This window comes from Bufo bufo, chromosome 4 (assembly GCF_905171765.1).
Source record: "Bufo bufo chromosome 4, aBufBuf1.1, whole genome shotgun sequence".
In the NCBI taxonomy this organism is placed as follows: domain Eukaryota; kingdom Metazoa; phylum Chordata; class Amphibia; order Anura; family Bufonidae; genus Bufo; species Bufo bufo.
This window is the reverse complement of record NC_053392.1, coordinates 304,323,017-304,340,317: the sequence shown is the minus strand read 5'-3', so window position 1 is coordinate 304,340,317 and position 17,301 is coordinate 304,323,017.

Sequence of the window (17,301 nt, the reverse complement as noted above, 5' to 3'; positions counted from 1 at the left end):
GATAGACTTTACCGAGGGGAACACTAGGTTGCTACCTCTTGAGGAGGATAGGCACACAAGGCAGCTGGTACAGGTGGACCAGGAGGTACCTGAGAAAGGTACCAGAGGTGCAGGACTGAAGGATAAGGCAGAGGCGTAGTCAGACAGGCAAAAGGCAGGTTCAGCAAAAGGAGAGTCAAGGCAAGCAGATAGGGATCTAACAGGTAGCAGAGTCCAGGAATACAGATACGAGTCAGGAACACAAGCAGAAACCAGGAAACAAGGACCTTGACACTGAGGCATCTGGGAAGGGGGCTGAGACACTTATATAAGCACAGGAGGGCTAAGATAGGTTAGCGAGGTCACATGACCTAACCCATAAAGATCAGAAAGTGACACGCGCCGGCCCTTAAGGAAGTGTTGCAGGAAACAAGCAGCTAGCATGCTGTGGCCAGGGCTGAGAGCAAATTGTGAAGCGGATTTCAGAACAACAGGACCCACACAGACAGAGCCCAGGACTGTAGTGGTGAATGGGAAGCACCAGCCGCAGATCACTGCTGAACACGGCGCCCAGGACCGAGCGTCAAAGTGCATATATTGGGCATGTAAACAGCAGAACTGGATCATGGAGCAAGAAAAGATGGTCCAGTGAATCACAGTTTATTTTACATTATTTTGCTGACCATATTTTTTCAAGCATTTTTTTAAATCCTAGAGAAATAGCCACACCTAGAACATGCTGCATTCTCAAAAATGGACCTAAAAATGTAATAAAAGTGAAAAAAAAAATCACAATTAAAAACGTTGTTTGCAGTGCATTTTTTATTCCATTACTGACTTTCAGCTAACATCTGGCCACATTTTTTTGGCCCCCAAAAAAAAGCTAGTGAAATGAATCAAATGCCCTCTGCAAAACAGAATAAGATATGTTCCACATATGCCAATATAAAATTGAGATTACAGTATTTCCAATAAAGTAAGTGTTCTTTTATTGCTAGGATATGTCATTACTTACAAACTGATGGGCGTCCAACTGCTCCACCAGTTTTCAGAGCGGCATAAAGGGGAATTAAAGCCAGAATACAAACAGAAAAAAGAACAACCAACAAAACATAACATAATCTCCTTATGTCTTTGTTATTTGCTCTTGCTTTATTAGATATTACAAATGCAAACCATGAAAAATTAACTAGAAAAGCACTGCATTGTTTTCTTAAGCTGCAGTTATATCTATACCTCCTCCTTCTCCCTCTGCTTCTGCTGGTGCATGTAAGGCAGGAAGTATAGGAGGAAGGGGCTGGGTGTAATCTGGATAATTTTTGTCACACACAGCGAGAGTGCCCATTTTTTTAAAGGAATCTCGAAGTTAGTCATAGCACAAAAAAGATTTAGTTAGCACCATGTGGAACTTTAGTAGACTACAGAATACTAAATATACCAAGATAAATCCCCCTCCCTACTAAAATATATACAAATATAACCCAGACAAGGGTTTGTAGCAACAGTCAGTGAGAGAAAATTCCTGAAACCTTCTCTATCTGTCAGAAATCTATCAGATCTTCTTCTCTCACAGTTATTATCACTCAAGTTAGTAAGGCTAAGTTCACATAGAGTATTTTGGGCATGGATTTTGGTGTGGATGTGAATCCAAATCTGCATGTTAAACCACACTGTGCTTTTTTCTGCTTGCAGTTTTAAAACTAACTGCCAAAAAAGAAAAAATCTCCTAAACACGTCCAGAATTGAAACCTGAAAAAAATGCATGCAAAAAAAAAATATACAGATTCCGCATAAGGTTTATATCAGTGCTGAAAATCCTGTGTGTGAACCTATCCTAAGGCTGTTATTATGGGGCAACGGTGGACAGAGAGCGGTATAAGAGGAGAGGACTACAACTTCCAACATGCCCAGGCTGTTATTATGTGATATCAGAGGATATTACAGCGAGGAGGTGTAAGGAGAGAACTACATCTCCCAGCATGTCTATGGGGCACTAGTGTTTATTACATGGAGAACTCCCATCATGTTCAGACTGTTTTTATGGGGCATCAGTGGCCATTATATGGAGAGGGATATGAGAGAACTAAAACTCCCTACATTTCTAGGATGTTATAATGGGCCAACAGAGGACATTACAGGGAGTGAGAAGGAAAGAACAACTCTTAGTATAGTAAGAACTAGTATTAGTAACTCCTAGTTATAATGAGTCTTTATAAGGTCAGAGAGAAGCAGCTGTCAGCTGAGCTGCCTGATGGAACACAGTAAAAACACAGAGAATGCTACTAGAGAATCTCAAGGCTATAAAGAGAAAGGGGCTCAAAGTTTTCAATAAAGACCAATTGAAAAAATGATGTTTAGCTCACAATGAATACAATGCAATAATAAATAAATTGCCTCCAAAAGTGTCCATGGCCTTTAAGCCACACCCTGTAGGCCAAACTTCCTGTCTGCCTGTGTGCTCTGCTCCTGCACAAAGTCAGTCTCCAGCCAAAGATGGAGCTAGAGGGGGCAACAAGACCCTTACTGACTGCAGGATACTGTATTTGTCTAAGTGATTTCTGCAGCAGTTTGCAGATGTCCATGAAGAAAGGACTATAAACTTTCCAGAGCAGGTTATGCATAATTTTTTTTTTGTTTTTCAGGGTTTAGTGGCTCTCCTGTTACTGATTTCAAGGAAATTAATCCAGTGGAGAACTGCAATATTAAATAGCATCTGATCAGGAAATGAGCTGTAAATACAGTGCTGAGGAAAAGTGCTAGGTATATTTAAAGTGTTTTGAATGCAGTGGCGTATCTGCAATAGGACCCTAGGGAATGGGGGCCCACACAGCATTTTGACACAGCTGACTCTAGGGAATAGTGTTGAGCGCGAATATTCGAATATCAAATTTTTTTCGCGAATATCGGCACTTCGCTAATTCGCGAATATTTCGAATATAGTGATATAAATTCGATATTTCGAATATTCTTTTTTTTAATTTTTTTTTTATTGTTATATTTTTTTCTTTCCCACTTCCCTAAAGTAGTTCTTACCTGTCCTTTGGATTCCTGGCTTCCTGGCTGCTCTAGTCAGTGCCCGTTGCCGCTTCTGCCGACTTCCGTGCTCATGGAGCGTCCCCCGTCACCATGGGAACGTCTCCATATACTAGAATGTACTGTCGGATTTAAGAATTACGTGAAAAATCGCAATTCGATTATTTCAAGTTATAATAATCGAATTTCGATTTTAACTTAGCACTGCTATATTTAATTCTAGCCTAATATGGAATATAGCAGTGCTAAGTTAAAATCGAAATTCGATTATTATAACTTGAATTAATCGAATTGCGATTTCAACTTGGACCTGGTTTACTATGGTTGGCTTGGTAGAATTAGCGAATATGACGAATGTATTCGTCATATTCCACAAAACGAAGATAACGAAGTATTCTGCATCTTCGTTTTAGGTACCTATTCATCAACTTCGCTGATTCTAGCAATCATATAGGAAAGTTTACTATAGAGACAGCTAAGTTTAATTCGCTATGCGATTATATTACTGCTTTTTTTATAAATAGAATAATTATAATAATTATCAGGTATTATAATTATTCTATTTTTTTTTTTTTAAAAGCAGTCATATAATCGCATAGCGAATTAAACTTAGCTGTCTCTACAGTAAACTTTCCTATATGATTGCTAGAATTAGCGAAGTTGATGAATAGGTAGCTAAAACGAAGATGCAGAATACTTCGTTATCTTCGTTTTGTGGAATATGACGAATACATTCGTTATATTCGTTTTGTGGAATATGACGAATACATTCGTCATATTCGCTAATTCTACCAAGCCAACCATAGTAAACCAGGTCCAAGTTGAAATCGCAATTCGATTAATTAAAGTTATAATAATCAAATTTAGATTTTAACTTAGCACTGCTATATTCCATATTAGGCTAGAATTAAATATAGCAGTGCTAAGTTAAAATCGAAATTTGATTATTATAACTTGAAATAATCGAATTGCGATTTTTCACGTAATTCTTAAATCCGACAGTACATTCTAGTATGTGGAGATGTTCCCATGGTGATGGGGACGCTCCATGAGCACGGAAGTCGGCAGAAGCGGCAACGGGCACTGACTGGAGCAGCCAGGAAGCCAGGAATCCAAAGGACAGGTAAGAACTACTTTAGGGAAGTGGGAAAGAAAAAAATATAACAATAAAAAAAAAAATAATAATAATTCAAGTTATAATAATCGAATTTCGATTTTAACTTAGCACTGCTATATTCCATATTAAGCTAGAATTAACGAATATGGAATATAGCAGTGCCAAGTTAAAATCGAAATTCGATTATTATAACTTGAATTAATCGCATTGCTATTTCAATAGGAGAGTAGCCTTTAAGTTAAAATCGCAATACGCGATTATTTAAATCGCATATTAATCGCGATAACAAGAATAATGATGAATATTCGATTTCGACGAATATAAAACGAATATTCTATTGAATATTCGCGAATTTCGTCGAAATCGAATATGGCACCTATCGCTCATCACTACTAGGGAAGCTCAATTCAAAGATATTATTACAGCTTCCATGGTAGTTGTATTAATACCTATTCATTGAGCTCCCCCTAGTTGTGGCTGCAGGCAGCCAGCTAGCTTTGTAATAGAAGGCAAAAAGGAGATGTATCAGTGTATTTTTAATCAGTTTTCTGGTGAGAAATATAGTGTTCAGAAACAGCACCTGTTCCACTTTTTCTGACATAAAAGTTGAATAAAATGGGTGAGGCCAAAGGCAACTTTTTTTTAACTTACAGTTTGTATTTAATAAAAATTTCTTCCACTTAATAAAAAAAAAACTAGACATAAATTTGGCAGAAATATGAGACATTACACATGTTCTGCATTTCCTTGGGGTGACTGAAGCAAATACACTAGAAAACTAGGTGCAGGAGGCCCATGTTAAGTTTTGCTATGGGGCCCTATGAAATTTGTGTATGCCCCTGCTTGAATGGAAAGTAATATGAGGTAATGCAATGCTGTAAAATACATAAGAAAATAATAGTAATATAGAATAACAAAAGACAGACACTAGTTCAGACTCTTTCACTTAGGACATCTGTTAGTCAATTACTTAACCCTTTCAGGACCAAGCCCTTTTTACGTTTCAGTTTTTTACTACTGGCCTTCAAAGAGTCATAACTTTTTATTTTTCCATTTACATAGTTGTATGAGGGCTTGTTTTTTGTGGAACAATTTGTATTTTCTAATGGCACTATTTAATATTACAAGAAGACGTAAGGCAGCTCTCACCTGCAATAGTAGAATCACCAGAGGTGCACGGATGCCGCTCCTGGATGCGGTATATGCAATGAAAAAAAGAAGAAAATCCGGCTCTCTTCGGTGAAAAAAATGAAAAACTTTATTCCAGCGAATTAAAATCCATACAGGTGTACATGAAACAGTCAATGCATTTCAGACCTCAAGGAAATGTGGGTCCTTCCTCATGACAAACATGTATATGAAATGGGAGCTCCCTCTTAAGTAACACAAACTAACCCCAGGTTGATAGATATCACCTGGGAGGTGGAGACCCAAGGGGGCGTTCCCATGCACATGACAGAATAGAAAACCTCTTTAACCAAACCTCTTTAGCTTAATGATTGCTGTTTTAGTGACATGATTTACTTGTATGTGAGTTTTTCCTTCTGCTGGTTTCTGCCATTGGTTAAAGAGGTTTTCTATTCTGTCATGTGCATGGGAACGCCCCCTTGGGTCTCCACCTCCCAGGTGATATCTATCAACCTGGGGTTAGTTTGTGTTACTTAAGAGGGAGCTCCCATTTTATATACATGTTTGTCATGAGGAAGGACCCACATTTCCTTGAGGTCTGAAATGCATTGACTGTTTCATGTACACCTGTATGGATTTTAATTCGCTGGAATAAAGTTTTTCATTTTTTTTCACCGAAGAGAGCCGGATTTTCTTCTTTTTTTCATTGCATATACCGCATCCAGGAGCGGCATCCGTGCACCTCTGGTGATTCTACTATTGCAGGTGAGAGCTGCCTTACGTCTTCTTCTATTGTTTACCTGGTGGCGTGCACTCCCTGCAAGGACTTTGAATATATACAGCGAGCTTTTCCGTATTCTTTTTGAACATGGCACATATCTCATTACGCCCTGTGGAAAATGATGATAATAGGGTGAGAAGGATGAATGCCATTTTTGATGCTCCTAAACAAGAATTACAGGATGTACTCAATATGAAAATGCAGATGTCAACATTAGAAAATCTGTTACTTAAGGAGTTACGGACATGGTGGGATGCCACTTCACTACAGAAATATATTGACAAAAAAAATTATCCCTCGTGGCTTACGGATTAAGAAGAATCCGACCACGATCTATTCCGACTCCTTTGTCTCACAATGGCAAACTATTTTATCGCATTGCTCATTTAAGTTGATGGAGCTGATAGTATACCATGAACAGGATTCCCTCTCTGTTCTGAGAGAAGAAATAAAAACAGCACAGGACTTGCTATCAGCCCATACCAACATGCCAAGTTTTGCGGATGCAGACAATCAACTTAAGAGCAATCTTGAAAAGGTAGAGGAGGATCTTATACTCTTCAAACAGAGCAAATTTAATAGGGATCTGCTTGATTACAGCAACAATGCAGTTTATACCTGGGCTGAAATACGCAAGAGCACACCACGCTCCATTTTACGCCGATCCCGCAATAGGCAAAGAAGATCTGGCCGCGTTTTCATTTAGTTCTACAGAACGCGACTCACAGGAATCTTCACCAGATACCGCTGATCCCCCTATGAGCACTGTGGAAAGGGATCCCAATCCACGTTTGACATCCGGTAATCAGCACAGAAAAGATGCAAAAAACGACGTGCAGGCCGGCGGCACCGGAAAAAATCACCGCTATCCGTCCAGGCAAAAGAGATAACTGAAGATATACAAGTCATCAATCTGTCGGCATCTATTATTTCATCTCAGCAAATTATGGTCTAACAAAAGGGACTTTCGTTTTCTCCCACGCACCACTTCAATCTGTACCGGACGATCCTTGATGTTAACAGATTCGCCCGGAACCTAACGCTAAGGAAACATTTCCGGGGGGAACCTTTAGGAGACGCACCTGGTAGCTGTGTTTCCCCTCCACCACAAGCTTCACAGGACTCTGACACTCATCAGGACTATGTTGTTCACTCTCCGCAATGGGCCCCACGTGATTCCGGCACTAGTTGTGTTAGTGCTGCTTTTTCCCTGCAGCCAGCCCCACGGGACTTGAATACTAATCACAGCAACACTGTTCCCTCCTCGCAGCAGGCCATACGGGACTCTGGTATTCACCATGGCAATGCTGCTTTTTCTCCACAGCAAGCCCAAGCGAATCTTGTCATCAAACATGGCACTGACGCTTCCTCTTCGCAGCAAGCTCCACGGAACTCCGATACCAATCGCGGATATAACAGCAGGACTTTCCCTACAGTATGCACTGATGCTCTTAGTAGTAAGTCTGTTAATGTTACGCCCGCATTATATGGCAATACCATGAGCTTTTCTGAGCTTGTTCATTGTAACTCCCTCCAAACTGGTATTAGTGATGAGGGGGGTTACATTAATACCTCTGTGTCCTTTAAAACATACAATAGGGACTTTTACCCTATTCAAAGTCGATCAATTGCTTTGGATAAATAACAAGAATTGGTTGAAAAAGATTTATGTCTTTTGTATGATACTTCTAGGACACAGGGATATTCTAATATGACCGTAGCGGAAAAAACTGCCCTGCGAGACTTAGGAGCAAGGGAGGATATTATTATCAAGGAGGCAGACAAGGGGGGGTCAGTGGTTGTATTGGACAAGGGCCTATATGGATCCATTGTTACTACTATGCTAGATGACACCAATGTTTATGTCCGTCTGCCCAGTGATCCACTGAGGAATTTCCAATTAGAAATGAAGAAACTCCTGGACTGTGGGGTATCATGTGGCTGTCTCAGCGTCAGGGAGCGGGAATACATCTTTGTGGTACATCCTATAGCTCCCATTTTTCATGCATTACCCAAAGTCCACAAGGATGTATTCCCTCCACCCCTCAGACCCATTGTGGCTGGTATAGGCTCATATTCTGAGCGCTTTTCTGAGTGGGTGGACTCCCTGCTACAGCCCCTGATACCACTCATTCCAGGGTTTCTCAAGGACACCAGGGCGGTGCTACAAGCCTTTGCTGATTTTAAGTGGAGGGACAACTATTCGTGGATAACAGCGGATATAACATCCTTATACACTAATATTCCCCACAATTTGGCCATTATTGCGCTGAGGTGGTTTTTTGAACATTACAGTGATTACACCCAGACATTGAGGGAATATGTTGTCCATGTGGTGGATTTCCTCCTCAGGCACAATTATTTTTTGTTTGGTGAGAATTTTTATTTACAGGTGTCCGGGGTGTCGATGGGGGTTAAGTTCTCTCCCTCCATTGCTAATATATTTATGGCATGGTGGGAGGGGTGCTTTCTCCTCATCGACACCCTTCCACTCCTGGACCACCTACTCTGGTATGGACGTTACATTGATGACCTACTGATGGTGTGGTCTGGCAATGTGACGTCCATACCAGAGCTAATGGAATATTTCAATTCCAAGGTGGATAACATACAATTTGTGTTTCATACTCACCAAACTGAGATTCAGTTTTTGGATCTGTACCTGAGGGGGGATCCCTCCACCAGTGCAGTTAATACATTTACCCACCGAAAACAATTAGCAGGCAATACCATACTTCTGGCCCAGTCATGCCACCCCTCCCATACTATCCACAGCATCCCCAGGGGTGAACTTCTACGTGCCCGGCGGAATTGCTCCGATCAGAGGGCTTTTGAGACAGAAGCCTCTAACATAACTAATAGACTGCTACGCAGGGACTATTTACAGCGGGATATACAATATGCTAAAAAAAATGGTTTCGCAAATTAATAGACAGTCACTAATTTTCCCGGGACAGTCTCAGGCACGCAGACAATCAGTGGATTCCAATTATGGCCAGCAAGCAACTTATTTCGTAACACAATATAGCCAAGAGTTCTCTGCCATATGTAAAATTATGAAAAAATATCTTAATGTACTTAATTTTGACGGCGAGTGGTCTGATATTGTGTGCAACGGAATTAAGTGTGTAGCCAAGAAAGCACCCACCCTGGGTAATATCATTAGCCCTAGGTTTTTTTCAGTGGGCAAAAAAACACAAGCCACCTGGTTACAGCACAAAGGTAATTTTAAGTGTGGTCACAAAAAATGTATTTGTTGCCACCACATGACTACTGAAAAAACGTTTAAGTCCATGAACAATGAAAGGGTATATAACATCCAATCCTATATCAATTGTAACACCAAACATGTGGTGTATCTTATTACATGTACAATTTGTTCCTTGTTGTATGTGGGATGCACCACCACTCCTTTAAAAAATCGGATTCGCAGACACATATCCGATGTGCCTCATTATAAGGACCGGAATGTCTCTGCAGTCAGCCTGCATTTTGCAGTTGCACATGCTGGTGATGTATCCCACTTACAGGTTAAGGGCATAGAAAGAGTTTTTCTACCGCCTAGGGGGGGAGATCACAGGAGGAAGCTCCTTAACAGGGAGGCCTTCTGGATCTTCCAGCTAGAATCTCGCCAGCCCTGTGGGTTGAATAGACGTCATGATCTCATTCTACAATATTGATGTGTGACCATGTCGTCTTTTCTACTACACATACGCTTTGCCACCAGTACTTTTGCTCTCTTTGTATCTGTATTTTTATTTAGCTTAATGATTGCTGTTTTAGTGACATGATTTACTTGTATGTGAGTTTTTCCTTCTGCTGGTTTCTGCCATTGGTTAAAGAGGTTTTCTATTCTGTCATGTGCATGGGAACGCCCCCTTGGGTCTCCACCTCCCAGGTGATATCTATCAACCTGGGGTTAGTTTGTGTTACTTAAGAGGGAGCTCCCATTTCATATACATGTTTGTCATGAGGAAGGACCCACATTTCCTTGAGGTCTGAAATGCATTGACTGTTTCATGTACACCTGTATGGATTTTAATTCGCTGGAATAAAGTTTTTAATTTTTTTCACCGAAGAGAGCTGGATTTTCTTCTTTTTTTCATATTTAATATTACATACGATGTAGAGAAAAGCTGGGAAGAATTCCAAATGGGGTAGAATCGGAAAAAAATAACACAATTCTGCCACAATTTTATGGGTTTTGTTTTCACAGCATTTCTTATGCTCCCACACACTATTAAGGCTCACACTCTGACTATAAATACCTTCTCCAGTGATTTCGCTGGTTACAGCTGCCGATGCACCTTCCAGGACTTTATACTGTAGATTTTCTCCTTCGGCGTCCCAGGTGTATGTGACGTCACTGGCGTCCCACGTGTTTCGGGTCTGTCGGCGTTCACTGTATTCGCGGTCTTTGGGGAAGGTTAAGATTAAAAGTGCTTCCAGAGTATTCAAAGGTCGTATCCAGCTAATAGTTTTGTTGCGGGTTTGTCTGTATTTTTATAAAAACGCCAGTGACGTCACATACACGTGGGACGCCGAAGAAGAAAATCTACAGTATAAAGCCATGGAAGGTGCATCGTCAGCTGTAACCAGCAAAATCACCAGAGAAGGTATTTATAGTCAGAGTGTGAGCCTTAATAGTGTGTGGGACGCCACACTAGGCATAACAACTGACTGATAGATTCATCTTATGTACCCTCCTGATAACAGTGACTGGCATATAACTTAAAATAAGGAGATAACTCAAACATACTATTAACTTTCCAACTAAGGAAGTCATCTCATTGAAAGTTTTCTGGGATCTATCAACGGATCCTCAATTTAGAGATTACAGAACGACATCTATTATCGAATCACCTATTGGGAGATCAATGTATAGGAATATATGATGGAGATGATCGCTGACTGATCATTCTGCCACCTATATATTTGCACATCTCCATATCTGTGACTATCCACAAAAAACTATTCCACACCTGATTATATGCTACCATTGAGGAAATCTATATTTTTTACTGACGTGGGACCTCAAATACGAGGAATCTCCCTCCCCACTAAAAGGGTGAAACCAAGATATGCACTTTATAATATAGGCATTTTTTTATTAATTTTTGAATTTTTTAACTTGAAATTTTTTACCATGTATTAATCTATGCAATTTTTCAACTTTTTAAGTATCAATTATATGTACTATTTTTTTCAGTCCACTTATCGAAGGGTAACACCCTCTCCCTCCCTTTTCCTTCAAGCGATATCTCTTTTTAAGGGACATCTTTTTTAATATTTTTACAATCGAGGTTTAAATAAATATATACTTTATTCATATTGCTCTCTGTGTGGTCAACCAAGTGAAGAGTGCCGGATTTATTACACTTACATTTATATCAAACTCTTTCTGATTGGGTGAATCAGCTAAACCTGAGCACCTACACACGGTATTGGTTGGGTGAGCCACCAGTAATTTATAATTATCAATCTGAATGAGCATCAGTGGGATGTGGTAGAAAAACAAGTCTAATCAATGGAGGCCTCACTTTGTAACCTACAGGACTTAAAGGATCTGGTAGTAATGTACCAGATACTACAGGATACCTTCAGAGGTCTTGTGGAGTCCAAACCTTGAAGGATCAGAGCCAGGGGCATACCAATAGGGGAAGCTGCTGCTTAGGGGCCCGAATTTAGAAGGGGCCCACCCAGGAGGAGGACTAAAAGATTTTAATATCAGGGCCCCTCAACAGTATTATAAAATTACATAATATAGAGACACTGTAGGAAATGGATGGAGAGGCTGCCGGGCCTCGTCTGAGAGAGTGAACTTAACTAACCACAGGAACGGTGGTTGCACAGGAGGAGGGGGTTGCTAAGAAGTTTCTGGGGGGCCCCGTTCAAAAATTTGCTGTGGGGCCCAGTCATTTCTAGCTATGCCACTGGTCAGAGCTGTTTTAGTAGCACAAGAAAGACTTACACAACATTAGAAAAGGTGATTTTATTATGCCTCCCAAGTGTCCCTCTTTTGGAGGGACAGTCCCTCTTTTTGACCCAAGTCCCTCTGTTCCTCTTTGATACTTAAATGTCCCTCATTTTGACCTGGGGATTTAATGCATAAATGTGCATTAATAAATTCACTAAATTGCTCCTTGCTAAAGTCCCAGTATGGTTCTTACCTGTATAATAGACCATAACTTCATTTTTTTGTGGTATTTGGACCTTAAAATATCTATAATCTGATGATTTATGTGCTAATATTTTAATGGATATTGAAGCGCAAGAAAAAAATTTGTCCTAGGGGCTCCACATGCTGTAAAAAAATTAGAAAAAACTTACACTTAGGCTACTTTCACACTAGCGTTCGGGGCTCCGCTTGTGAGTTCCGTTTGAAGGCTCTCACAAGCGGCCCCGAACAGATCCGTCCAGCCCTAATGCATTCTGAGTGGATGCGGATCCGCTCAGAGTGCATCAGTTTGGCACCGTTTGTCCTCCGCTCCGCTCAGCAGGCGGACACCCGAACGCAGCTTGCAGCGTTCGGGTGTCCGCCTGGCCGTGCGGAGGCAAACGGATCCGTCCAGACTTACAATGTAAGTCAATGGGGACGGATCCGTTTGAGGTTGACACAATATGGCTCAATTTTCAAATGGATCCGTCCCCCATTGACTTTCAATGTAAAGTCAAAACGGATCCGTTTGCATTATCATGAACATGGTAATGCAAACGGATCCGTTCTGAACGGATCTAATCGTTTGCATTATAGGTGCGGATCCGTCTGTGCAGATACCAGACGGATCCGCACCTAACGCAGGTGTGAAAGTAGCCTTACTTAACCGATCCCCAGCTGCTGCAGTTCTGACTGAGTAATTATGTTTTGGGTGGAGTTAGAGGCATGGCCTAGTATGAAAAAAACCTGCCGTGTTGACCACCGCACATATTGTCCCTCTTTGCGATTTTCAACAGTTGGGAGGTATGATTTTTTTTGTTATGGCTGTTTGGTATATGAATTTGCGTAGAGAATATGGTATTGTTTTTGTGCTCAAGATATTCAGTTAATAAAACCAATTATCCTCTTCATTATACATTGTGGGACTCTTTCCCAGGTGATAACTGAAAGACTGAGCTCCTTCAAGTGTTTTGTATCACATAATTCTCAGTTATGTGTTCTTATTTGCATTATCCATTATCTGTTTTATTGAGCATAGCAAATAGAAAGAAGCAGGAAAAAAGCAAGTGTTTATTTTGCAGTAAATTGACCATCTTTTTGTAGCTCTGTAAGTGTATGACTTACAATAAACAAACACGACCCTATCTGAGATGGGTTTATATAAATCCCCAAAATGAAGCCGATTTAGGCTAATAACCTCACTTGTCCCAGATATTAAAACGTAACTTTTACTATATTAGTTTAAAAACTTACTAGATATAAGTGAATGTGAGTTAAAGAAAAGGGTTAAAACTGTCTAATGCCCTGTCAATTCTAAAGCATATTTACTGTAGCTGCAATGTCAGCCGGGGGTGCACTCCCCATGCCGTCACACACTTGAACTCTGTATTAGCAGACCAGTGCAACACCGTCCTGTATGTGTTTTGTTATAGATGATTCTATGTGGCAAACACTGTTCACTCTTGGATATACTCCACTATTATTTTGCTGCACTAATTGCTAGAACTGACACGGACATCAGAATCTAGAACACTAAATGCTGTCCCCCAACATGTTTCGCCAGCTAATCTGGCTTCATCAGGGGTAACGGACAGAATTGAATAAAGATGCTGCCCCTGAACCTTATAGAGGCTGTCTCCACCTTAACAGCAGGCTGGAGAGCCAATAATTACAAAGAATGAGAAGGGGTAAATGTCCTATAAACCATACTGCCAATAGGAAGGCTATAGATCACAGCGACACACATCACCGTCATCCGGGTGGGTGTGTCCTGATTATTCAGCTGCGCGCCCGATACCAGCACCGGGACTTACCTTCTGCGAGCGCCACTATGCTGAACTACGACTGCGCTGGAACTTCAAAACATACCAGACGAGCCTCTAAACTCAGTGCGCCTGCGCCAACACTTTATCTCAGGGCGCACTCCTCCGCCTTAATGCGGCTGCGCGTGGACTTAATCTCACAGCGCATAGGCTATGAGGTACACACGCACCTCCAGACTCATCTGTGGCTGTGTAGGGACTTAGAGACTTAAACGGGCACTATAGACAATAGAGCCCCTGCGCTGGCACTTAGTCTCAGAGTCCAACGCCTACATTGCTATGTCCCTGCTAGCTCAGTCATAAGATAGGATGATTTCTTAATGCAAACCTACACGGTTTGGGTGTGTAATAGTTGTCACTTTGCCAACCAAAAATATATATTTTTTAACTATTTAATAAAAAATCACGGACAGTCAACATTTCTTAAGGACAAATTGGAAGAAATATAATGAACTACAAAGATTATAAGTAATACATGTCTGTAGATCAGATACTAATGCTGAAAACATTATAAGGGTTTACTGTGAAGTCTAAAATGATGATAATTACAATCCAAGTCACCTGCTCAAGTACCACCAACCTCCCCAAAAAATGACAGTCACATTTTTTCAAGTACACTGGAAAAAAGTCCCCTATTTTTACGGACTGTCCAGGAATTTCTGGATAGTTGGCAACCCTGGCCGCACTGTGCTCGAGTACTGCACAGCCATACAAGCTGTAATCACACTAATTTGAACCACACATTTAGGAGGTCCACATTATTAATGGTCATGTGTAGGGATGAGCGAACCCGAACTGTATAGTTCGGGTTCGCACCGAATTTTGGGGTGTCCGTGACACGGACCCGAACCCGAACATTTTCGTAAAAGTCCGTGTTCGGGTTCGGTGTTCGGCGCTTTCTTGGCGCTTTTTGAAAGGCTGCAAAGCAGCCAATCAACAAGCGTCATACTACTTGCCCCAAGAGGCCATCACAGCCTTGCCTACTATTGGCATGGCTGTGATTGGCCAGTGCAGCATGTGACCCAGCCTCTATATAAGCTTGGGTCACGTTGCGCTGCACGTCACTCTGCTGATTGAAGCATAGGGAGAGGTTGAAGCTGCGACGTTAGGGCGAGATTAGGCAGTGATTAACTCCTCCAAAAGACTTCATTCTGTGATCGATCTGCAGCTGTGGATCATTGAAGTGCTAATATTGACTTGCTCATTTTTTTGAGGCTGCCCAGAGCGTTTTTAGATCACTTTTTTTCTGGGGTGATCGGCGGCCATTTTGTGACTTGTGGTGCGCCAGCACAAGCTATCACCAAGTGTATTTAACCATCAATAGTGTGGTTATTTTGTGCTATATCCTACATCAGCTGCAGGCTGAGCCTGTGTCACCGAAGTGCATTTAACCATCAACAGTCTGGTTATTTTTTGGCCATATACTACATCTGGTGCAGGCTGAGCCTGTGTCAACCAAGTGCATTTAACCATCAACAGTGTGGTTATTTTTTGGCCATATACTACATCAGGGGCAAGTTGAGCCTGTCACCCAGCGCCTAAAAAATAGACCTGACATTTCTATTCAACCAAATCTGTACTGTTTTAGCTGGTCAAGTTATTTGTAGTGACCGTAAAAGCACACTTTTTGTTCTGGGTTGAAAAACTATTCCCAAATTTGCCATTCTCAAAATAACTAGTTTCTGGTATATGAGGCCTACTTGAAATCTATCCCAAAAAGGATATCTTACATTGAAGGTACTGATAGTGTCATTCAGAAAAACCTAAGACACACACTAGCGTGCTGATAGAAATCTGATTCTGAGATTAAACCTTAACCTCTCACACAGTGCAAAAAAAAACAGGTCTCACATTTCTATTCAAGAAAATCTTTACTGTTTTAGCTGGTCAAGTTATTTGTAGTGACCGTAAAAGCACTTTTTTTTTTCTGGGTTGAAAAACTATTCCCAAATTTGCCATTCTCAAAATTGTGGTGAACGGGAACAATGAGGAAAACATCTAATAAGGGACGCACACGCGGACGTGGACATGGTCGTGGTGGTGTTAGTGGACCCTCTGGTGCTAGGAGAGGACGTGGCCGTTCTGCCACAGCCACACGTTATAGTGTACCAACTATCTCAGGTCCCAGTAGCCGCCAGAATTTACAGGGATATTTGGTGGGGCCCAATGCCGTTCTAAAGATGGTAAGGCCTGAGCAGGTACAGGCATTAGTCAATTGGGTGGCCGACAGTGCATCCAGCACGTTCACATTATCTCCCACCCAGTCTTCTGCAGAAAGCGCACAGATGGCACATGAAAACCAAGCCCATCAGTCTGTCACATCACCCCCATGCATATCAGGGAAACTGTCTGAGCCTCAAGTTATGCAGCAGTCTCTTATGCTGTTTGAAGACTCTGCTGCCAGGGTTTCCCAAGGGCATCCACCTAGCTCTTCACCAGGGGTGGAAGAGATAGAATGCACTAACGCACAACCACTTATGTTTCCTGATGATGAGGACATGGGAATACCACCTCAGCACGTCTCTGATGATGACGAAACACAGGTGCCAACTGCTGCGTCTTTCTGCAGTGTGCAGACTGAACAGGAGGTCAGGGATCAAGACTGGGTGGAAGACAATGCAGAGGACGATGAGGTCCTAGACCCTACATGGAATGAAGGTCGTGCCACTGACTTTCACAGTTCGGAGGAAGAGGCAGTGGTGAGACCGAGCCAACAGCGTAGCAAAAGAGGGAGCAGTGGGCAAAATCAGAACACCCGCCGCCAAGAGACTCCGCCTGCTACTGACCGCCGCCATCTGGGACCGAGCACCCCAAAGGCAGCTTCAAGAAGTTCCCTGGCATGGCACTTCTTCAAACAATGTGCTGACGACAAGACCCGAGTGGTTTGCACGCTGTGCCATCAGAGCCTGAAGCGAGGCATTAACGTTCTGAACCTTAGCACAACCTGCATGACCAGGCACCTGCATGCAAAGCATGAACTGCAGTGAAGTAAACACCTTAAAAGCAAGGAAGTCACTCAGGCTCCCCCTGCTGTCTCTTCTGCTGCTGCCGCCTCGGCCTCTTCTGCTGCTGCCGCCGCCTCGGCCTCTTCTGCTGCTGCTGCCGCCGCCTCGGCCTCTTCCTCTGCCTCTGGAGGAACGTTGGCACCTGCCGCCCAGCAAACATGGGATGTACCACCAACACCACCACCTGCGTCACCAAGCATCTCAACCATGTCAAACGGCAGCGTTCAGCTCTCCATCTCACAAACATTTGAGAGAAAGCGTAAATTCCCACCTAGCCA